General features: G+C 48.1%; 1 pseudogene; it reads right to left on the bottom strand.

Annotated features, from left to right (window-relative positions):
* Nucleotides 1-8747: 8747 nt before the first annotated feature.
* On the bottom strand, nucleotides 8748-9026 carry LOC116079622 (annotated as a pseudogene).
* Between the last annotated feature and the right edge of the window lie 619 nt (nucleotides 9027-9645).

A 9645-nucleotide genomic window follows, 5' to 3' on the forward strand; every position in this document is an offset into this window, starting at 1 on the left:
AGCTTATGCTAACTTCTGACTCACTGTGGACGTGTCTTTTGCTTTAGGGATCTAGGTTACCCCATGCTGAGGAGAGAGGTACCATGGGCCACCGATCCTGATCTCTGCGGTCCTCCTGACAGAGATGGAACAGTCCAGAGAGCCCTACTTTCCCCCATTCACGCTTCCAAAGGCCTGAAGGGAAAAAACACAGAACCAGATGTAGTCCATAGAACTGGGTTCTGGCTGTCTTTCCTGCCCCGGGCTGTAGCCTTTCCCTAGAGATGGGTCCTGCTCAGATGAAGCCAGAAAGTTGTTCTCCTCTGCCTTGACTCCTCTGCTGCCAACATGCAGGTGGCTGAGGAGGAGGGGAGGGGTCGGTGGCTCCTGCCCGCCATACTTCGGAAGTCTTCAGACTCAGGCCTGGGAAGGCTTCAACCAGTCTGGCTCTAGAGTTGTTCCTAAAGTCTTGTTTCACCCCTCTCCCACTAGTGGGGAGGGGACAGGGAGAAAGCTGTCCCTGGCTGTGGGTCTCTGTCCCTGTCACACTCCATGTGAAAGGTGGTACTGGTCCCCTGTTGCAGATGGTACAACTGAAGCTTAGAGGTCATGCCGCCACTAGCAAGGGGAAAGCTGATCAAGGATCTGAGCATATCACTTGTCTGGCCCAGTGCCCCCCATCCGTGTCTGGCCTTCTCCCAGGTAGAGGAAAGCCTAGGGCTGCCGCCTGAAGAGTCCCCCAGCAGTTGAGAGCCCAGGGCTTTTGCATTCAGAACAGCAGAGCATAGTAACCCAGCCGGCTTCCTAGAGGAGGCCTGTCTTCAGCTGGGCTGGGAAGAAGGGATGAAGATGACTGGATGTGGGGAACACTACCCTGGGTGGTAGAGGCCTTTGTCCTCAGTTCCTGTCCCCAACCCTCATCTGCTCCCCAGATGTCTGGACACTAGAGTTCCATAACTGTCCCGACATACTTGTGCCATCTAGGAAGCAGAAGGCTCCTTCAGAAGTATCCTGGTTGGACTTGGCCAGTCACAGGAAGAAGACCCACCCCACCCCCACCAGGAAACATTTGTCTTAGTGACGCCTGTTCTTCCGTGGTCCCTCTTCCTCCTTTCTGGTCACTCACTGCACTTCTGAGACTGTCACAGGGCTGTGCCTTTTACCACACTGTGGGTCTTAAAGGCAAGGCTCCTGCTGTCTCCCTAAACCTACAGCAAGGAACCTAGTTCCCACCTAAGGCACTATAGCCGCAGGCTCAGGAGTCTCTTCTGCCTCCAGGTTGTCCTTCTATCTCCATCCACCCACAGACATGCTTACTGTGTCCTCGTCCAACAAGAAGCAACATCCCAATGAGGAAAGCTCCTGGAAGGGCCGCAGGTCTGTCCAGATCTCCAACTTCTGGTCTATTCAGATCCCCAACTTCCGGTCCTAAGGAGGTGCTTGACTTTCCCTTCCAACTTCCAATACCTTCACATACTTGTCTCCCGGCAAGAGTGTGGCCCCATTTGGGTGCGTTGTGGTCCCTGTATCTTCCATTCCCACTCAGGACAGCTAGCGAAGACTAACTTGGGAGTGAGCCCCATCCCCTACTGGCTAGATCTCTGGCCCGAGTGCCTAGTGCAGGGAGACCATATCTAAGCTTCTGTTCTCTCTGAGTGTTCTTGGGTCACCTTTGGAATGGGCATCCCCCGTCGTGCGCTTTCCCATATACTTTTCAGAAGACACAGCGATTGGGTAAAGCCTGAGAAAGATTCACCCTACAGGAAGAGTCTGCAGTCACAGGCAGGGATCACAGGACCAGAAGACTCCAACGCTGGGCAGAGCCAGTGTGCCAGGCACGGACTCCCCACCGGGACGCAAGGTGGCAGCAGGGCCACAGCCGACTGGACATGAGCAGACTGCCCTCATTGAAAACAGAAACTCAGGCGGCCACCAATTTTCCTCACTCCACTGGGCAGGAAAATTATTTCTGCCTGTTTTGTCTGTCCCAGCCAGTATGCGCGCCTGTGAGAGATCTAGCCTGTCTGCCCTAGGAGACTGGAAGTTGTGCTGGCTGGGGCTGGGTGGCAGGGGGCAGGAGGCAAGAAGAACCCTGACTGAGCAGGTGAACAGAGTTCTCTGCCACCAGCCTCCTCTGGTGCCTATAGTTGGCAGGGCTATTCTCGGCCCCTAGCGTCTCTCTCTGGGCACTTTACAAGTGACCCCAGCAGAGGGTTGGCCTCATTCACACTCCAGGAGAAGGGCCCCCAAAGGAACTTTCCAGAGGGGCTCTCAGGCACAAGGCTCATGGGGACCCTGGGGACATCGCTCTGACTCACAGCCCCTGGGCCTACCTTAGCAGTGGCTGGGATGTGAGCAGAGATCTGACTGTTCCATCCCCACCCTCTGCAGTAAAACTGGTCTCAAGTGATTTAAAACAGTCAGGGGTGGCAAGGGCCAGGGGCATGTCCAACAGGAGGGGCTGGTGAAGCGTTGACCTCAGAGCACTGTGAAGGGGGAGATAGGGCTTAAATAGGTGCCCCACCTGCAAGGTGTTGCAGCCAGAGCGGAGGCTTAGAAGCACAGCGTGCTGTTCGTGCTGAGGCCACAGGTTGGAGCAGGAAACAAGTATGGTGGCCTGTTTGCCCAAACTTCTACAACACAAGGTTTGCTCTTCTAAAATGGGACAGTTTTGAAAACAAACAAAACCAAACAGGGTAGGAAGGTCACCTTAGGCTTAGAGTACAGAACTTTTGACGACTTAAGGTAAAGAGTTTGATTGCAAGTCATGAGGGCTCCAGCACTAGAGGAAAGCACGTGTTTAGCTATGAAGGCAACCTCTGCCAGGCTTCTCCCGGGATCTGGGGGTACTCCCGAGGGGCGGGCTGGTTTGGCAAGGGCATTTGCCTGTTCTAGGTTCAGCCCTGCCCACTTCCTGCTCACAGGACAGCCTTCTCCACATCATGGCCATAGGGCCAACTGGATTCCTGTTCTGCCTTGACACCTTAAATCTTCCCTCTGCCTGATTGATCAAGTACCTCTAGGGACAGGGGAGCCCCAGCTTGGAGCTTTCCAGGCATGGCCTAAATTCTGAGCTCACGGGGTCCACCCTTACCCAGGAGTGGGTCATGGAATGTTGAGAAAATGGTCAGAATAAACATGGGATTTCTTGGATTAATTCCAACTCAAATAAATAAAAAGGCTAGGAAGAAAACTCATATGGTAAAGTCCTTGCCCCACAGACATGAGCAAGAATGAGTTCGTATGTCCCAAAGAAAGAGTTTGATGCAGTGGTACATACCTGTTAATCCCAGCACTGGAGAGCCAGAGATGCTCAGATTTCTTGGACTGACCAGCCAGTCTAGCTGAATTTAAGAGCTTCAGATTCAGAGAAGACAGAGATAGATAGATAGATAGATAGATAGATAGATAGATAGATAGATAGGTAGGTAGGTAGGTAGGTAGGTAGGTAGGTAGGTAGATAGATAGATAGATAGATAGATAGATAGATAGATAGGTAGGTAGGTAGGTAGGTAGGTAGGTAGGTAGGTAGGTAGATAGATAGATAGATAGATAGATAGATAGATAGATAGACAGACAGACAGATAGGAACAGAGAGACAGAGTGAATGCGAAAGGATTGTTCTCTAGTTCTCAGATCCTATCACCTGACCGTAACTATTACAGAGGATGAGCAGAGCTTCCACCTGTACAGAGACATACCTGTGGGGATATCTGCCGAGCCCTGGCCAGTCCTGCCTTAAGCTGCCCTTACCCTCTTCAACGCCTGTAGCCCAGGACGATTACTTCAGAATCTAGAGGAAACTCCCCTCATCTTTCCTTTGCTACCTTGCTTCTCCGTAAGCTCTTCAGCTGTGCCCATGGCTCACTGCATGCACACACTCTAACTGTATGCTTCGCTACCCTACCTGACCGCAAGATGCTCCTGCTCTTTCAGCTGGTGGCCTTGAGCCCCCTTCTCCAGAAAGCTATCTCTTATGAAGATGAGAAACAGGGTCTGTGATAGCCTTCCTGGGCCCCCACGTGCCTAGGAAGCTGCACCCATGGCAAGGCTGGAAGACAGTGGCTCCAAGATGGGAGGAGCCCGTCAGAAGTCTTTCTGCTTTTTGCTTTGTGCGCATTACAGCTTTATTGAGGCGTGAAGTACACAGCTCATAGTTACAGTGTAATGTGATAAGTTTTGACATATGCAGATGCCGAGAAACTATCACCACAATCAAGAGAATGTGAATTTTCCTCAATTGCGAGCATTTTCTGGTTCTCATAGTAAAGCCTCCCCTCCCTCCACCCTAGCCGAATTACTGATCTACCTCCATTGTTTCAGATTACATTGCACATTTTAGATGCTTGTGTAAGTGGAGTCACATTCTATGAGCTCTTTTTCCCCATGGTGTATGCGGGAGTGTGTGTGTGTGTGTGTGTGTGTGTGTCTTTGTGCACAGAGCATGAGCCTGAGATTCACCCAAGTATGTGTTTCAATAGCTCATCCTTTTTAAATGGTGAGTAGTGTTCCATCAGATATGTTATTTTTTTCTAAAATATATTCATCTATGAGCAGACACCTGTCTTTCCCCAGGTTTTCTTTAGCTACTGTAAACAGAGCCGCCATGACCAGCCATGCACAAATCACCGGAGATAGATCCAGTTCTTCAATTTCCCTTTGGTAAGCACCTTTGAACAGAGCTGAATCACACAGTAGGTGCTTTGTCCAGAAATTGTCATGCTGTTTCCAAATGCTGGAAGTATCTTGCATTTCAGCCAGCAGAGGATGAGCACCCCAGTTGCTCCATATCCATGTCAACTCTTGGCATGTTCTTTTTAGCCACCCGTTTTCAGTTTTTATTTTCCAAATGCCAGCAGACGTGGGGGAACCTACTTCCCAAGTCTTTGGCCTGTGTTTTAATTGGGTAGGTTGTGTTTCATTACTCAATTGTAATGTCTTTTATGTGTCTAGATTTTACAAAACCTTTGGTTTGTCTTTTCGCTTTCTTAACAGTGAAAGAGTCCATCCTTACCAGTTCCTAGTGGTTTGTGTTAAGACAGCTTTTCTAAGCAGCAGCTGGTACAGTTTCTGCCAGTTAGTCTACTCCGTGTCTCCCAATCTTGCCGTTCTAGCAGGAACTCCTTGTAAAGCCCTTAGAGACCTTTGTGTAGGTGACTGCGTGTGCTTTCTGTTTCTACGACAACAAAATTAGTCTGGGTAAGGAATGAGGAAAGCAGTTTATTTGGCTCCTAGTCTTGGAGGTGCCTGGGTAGCAAGGATCTCATGTGGCTCTGACTCATGTGGCAGCAGTAAACAGTAAGAGGGAGCAGAACTGGAAGAAGGCAAGTGTCACCTGCCCAGGCCACCTTCCACTCTACTCCAGCGGGAGCTAACCCAGTCCCTTCAGAAAGGTGTGGTCTGGAGGTGCAGCTCAGAGATAGAGAAGTTAGTTACCCATCATGCAGGAGGCCGGGGTCCAACCCCAGCACCAACTCCCTGACGACAAAGCTCCTTCCAACTGCTGTGACGGCAATGCCATTTCAACACAGGGACAAACCATCACAACGGCATGTCATCTGCATGCATGCATCTTCAATTCTGGCTCTGCCGTCCCTGGCTTTTCTCATGTCCTTGCTTTCCTGCCCTATCTAGGGCTTTGACATAATGCTGAGGAGAATCGGTGGGAGTGGCCATCCTTGCCTGGGACAAGCTTTAAGGCCCTGGTTAACTCTAACCCACTTCAGCCAGCTGCCCTAGATTGGTCACTCTGGCTGTGATAAAGACAATGACCAAAAGCAGTTTGGTGGTGGTGGTGGCAGTGGTGGTGGCAGTGGTGGGTGTCTTACAGCTTACAGTCCATCACTGATGGAAGTCAGAGAAGGGACTCATGGCAGGGACTGAAGCAGAGGCCGCAGAGGAACGCTGCTTACTGGCTTGCTCCCCAGGGCTTGCTCAGGCTGCTTTCTTATAGAACCCAGGACCACCAGCCCAGGGGCGGCACTGCCCACAGGGGGCTGGATCCTCTCGAATCAATCATTAACCAGGAAAACGCCAAACAGGCTTGCCTTCAGGACAATCTGATGGTGGTGTTTCCTTGGCTGAGAGCCTTCAGGACAATCTGATGGTGGTGTTTCCTTGGCCGAGAGCCTTCAGGACAATCTGATAGTGGTGTTTCCTTAGCTGAGAGCCTTCAGGACGATCTGATGGTGGTGTTTCCTTAGCTGAGAGTCTCCAGGACAATCTGATGGTGGTGTTTCTTTGGCTGAGAGTCCTCCTTCTTGATGACTCCACCTTTTATGTCAAGTTGACAAAACAAAACAAAACAAAGCAACCTTAGCAGCACACAGCTCTACTAGGATGCCATTCTAAGTCAGGAGAGCCATCCTGTGTGTGCAGTACTGGACATTTAGGAGAGACTGTGATGTTTCTCAAAAATTACTTTGTATATCTATCAAGATGATCATGGGTGCTTTCTGTTTAGTTTGTTAACGTGTTGGAATCCATGTGTTTTCAGATAAACCATCCTTGTATGGCCAAGATCATTGCCTTCTTTGACAGGACTGATGGATGCCATTCTTTTCCATTCAGTTTGAAAAACGTTTGTGTGTATGCATACAAGTGTGTGTGTGTGTGTGTGTGTGTGTGTGAGTGTACACGAGGAGGGCAGAGGGCAGTCTTGGCTGCTATGCCTCAGAAATTCTCCACCTTGTCTCTCCTCGGACTCATCCATCTGTCTAAGCTGGCTGACTAGCGCTCCTCAGGAATCCACCTGTCTCTGCCTCCCCAGTGCTAGGACTTTAAGAGTGCTGGGATCAAACCAAGTCCTGCTTCAGAGGCAAGCACTGTCCTGACTCAGCTCCCTGTTACCTGCTAATATGCAAATGTTTTGTTAACTTTTTTTTTTTTTTTTGGTGTGTGTATCCGTTCTGTAGCCTTCTCCTCTGTAATATTGCTGTCTAGCCTTGGTACTAAGATCATGCTCACCTCAAAAAAAAAACAGTTGAAAAATTTCCCTTCCTCTTCTAGTTTTTGAAAGCGTTCCAAAAGAATAACTCCCATGTCTTCATTAAGACTTTGGTGGTTTTGCCAGAAAAGCCATCCGGATCTGGAGATTTCTCTCTCTCTCATCTCTTGCAGTTTACTGCCTCGGGTCTTGAGGAGCTCTGCAGTTCTTTTTTTCTTTTTTTCTTTTTTTTAAGTTTTTAATTAAAATATAATTACATCACTTCCCTCTTTCTTTTCCTCCCTCCAACCCCTCCCCCCATTTCTTCTCAAACTGATAGCTTCTGACTTTTCTTTGTGGAATTTCAAAACAAAAAATGCCATTTCTTTAATGAATACAGGTTGGCTATGAATTCCTTTAAAACATTTTTTTTTCTGGTTCACCAAAGATATCAGATTTGCTGGCATGAAGTTGTTTAAAATAGTGTCTTGTTATCTTTCCACATCTGCAAAATCCATGTCATCCCAGCTCTCCCCCGGGCTAATACTGGTAATTCATTCTCCTTCTCCTCCCTACCCGCTCCTTCCACTCTTTCTTCTCCCCCCAACCCTTTCCACCAAGACAGCAGTCAATTTTTTTTTTTTTTCCAGACAGGGTTTCTCTGTGTAGCCCTGGCTGTCCTGGAACTCACTCTGTAGACCAGGCTGGCCTCGAACTCAGAAATCCACAGCCTCTGTCTCCCAAGCACTGGGATTAAAGGTGTGCACCACCACTGCCACCACTGCCCTGCAACAGCAATCAATTTTATTCATGACCTCTCTTCCCCCTTCTCCCTTCTCTTTCTTCTTCACCTCCTCCTTCTCTCCCTCCCCCATCATGTAGTGCTGGGAATAGAGCCTGGGGCTCTAGCACTCTAATCAAGCATCTGACCTTTGACTTACATCTCAGCTTCTCGCCCCTTAAACCAGAATCTGATTTTCCTGTTCTGTTGAGTCTTCTACTTCAAGACTTCTGTTCTTTCTGCAACTGTTTCTTTTCTCTAACTACTTAGGAGTTTTTGAATTTGGGTAAGGGTGTCCGGAGGTTGAAACTTAGTTTCCTGTAGGCTCTAACTTAGCATGAAAACACTTCAGGTCACACACACACACACACACACACACACACACACGCACACACGCACACACGCACACACGCACACGCACACGCACACACACACACACCATGGCTCCCTTTGCCTCCACCTCCCAAGCTCTGTAATTACACGTTGAGCATACCAGCTCTCATTCTTTTTCAGCCTATGAGTGCTTTAGTGCTATAATGTTCCCTAAAATCATCATTGTAGCTTCATTTTTATATGTCAGTTTTATTATTTCCATGCAAGAAACCACTGCCTTTAAACATATTATTTATTTTTAAATATAGTATTTTATTAATTTTTTGAGCATTTTATGCAATGTATTTTAATCATATTCACCCCAAAGACTCCCTCTATTTCCTCTCAGATCCACACCTACCTTCCTACCCACGTGAACTTCATGCCCTAATTTTTTTTTTTAATTACACATTGAGCTCGATTTGTGCTGCTCCCATGCTCCTGAGCCTGGGGCCACCCATGAACACAGTGGTCCTGGCATGCCCAGAAGATACTGCCTCATGCTAGTCTTCCACAACCTCTGACTCTTTTTTTTTTTTTTTTTTAACAAAAACAATCTCACAGCATTTATTGTCACCTCATAATAATGTGCAAGTAAAACAAGTTGAGTAAATGTAGCTTGCAGTAGAAGACACCTTTAAACACACTGAGGTGCCTTCTCAGCGTCCCCCCAGGCTTGACCATTCATTACTAGTTGGAAACACTTTGGAGCAGAGTAATAATATCTCCTTTTAGCATGATCCAACCCAGTTGTTTTCTTGACTTTGTTTTAGAATGAATCTCTTCCTCATCATCTAATACGAGGTTCATGTACTCATCAAAGCCAATGATATAACCCTCTATCCGCATACTCATTTGTTCATACAGCCACACCTGAATTCGAGACGTATTTTGCAAGTATCTTAAGATAAGGTTGATGTGCTGCACCATCACCTTCTGCACCTTCTGGCCCTGGCCACGGTACGCCATGGTGGAAGTCACGAAGACCACAAGAATAGGAAGCAACCTCTGACTCTTACAATCTCGATGCCCTCCCCTTCTGTTATGGTCCCTGAGACTTGTGGGGGAGGGGACATGAAATAGACACTCCCCTTTGCCTGAGCAGGCCACTGACTGCTCTCTGTGTTCTCTCTTATGCTTTGACCACTTTTAAGTTTCCGAGCTCATTACACAAAGAAATTTCTTTGGTGAGGTAAGAGTAGTTCCTACCTAAGGGCATATAGATACACATTTAGAGTATGGTTTGATACTGTGTCCATTTAGAATACTAGTGGAGTTTTACCCTGGGGCCTGTAGACACCCAGCTGTGGGCTCTTGACCAGATTCACATCAGCAGACACGGAGCAGGCTTTAAATCCAACCAGAAGGCAGTTGGTTACCAACAAAACATTTGTACCATTATTGTGCCCATGTTTGTATCTTGGTACCCTGGTCACTAATATAGTTCACAAGGTTCCCAGCCAGGCAATACTGTTGATGGCCAACACTGCCACCCCACCCCCACCTCCTGCATAGCATCTTCTGGTACTTTGAAAGTTATCCACAGGGAGAAAGCTTCTGGTCAGTATCAACTTGATTTCTTCATGTC

Source organism: Mastomys coucha, unplaced genomic scaffold (assembly GCF_008632895.1).
Source record: "Mastomys coucha isolate ucsf_1 unplaced genomic scaffold, UCSF_Mcou_1 pScaffold6, whole genome shotgun sequence".
NCBI lineage: Eukaryota > Metazoa > Chordata > Mammalia > Rodentia > Muridae > Mastomys > Mastomys coucha.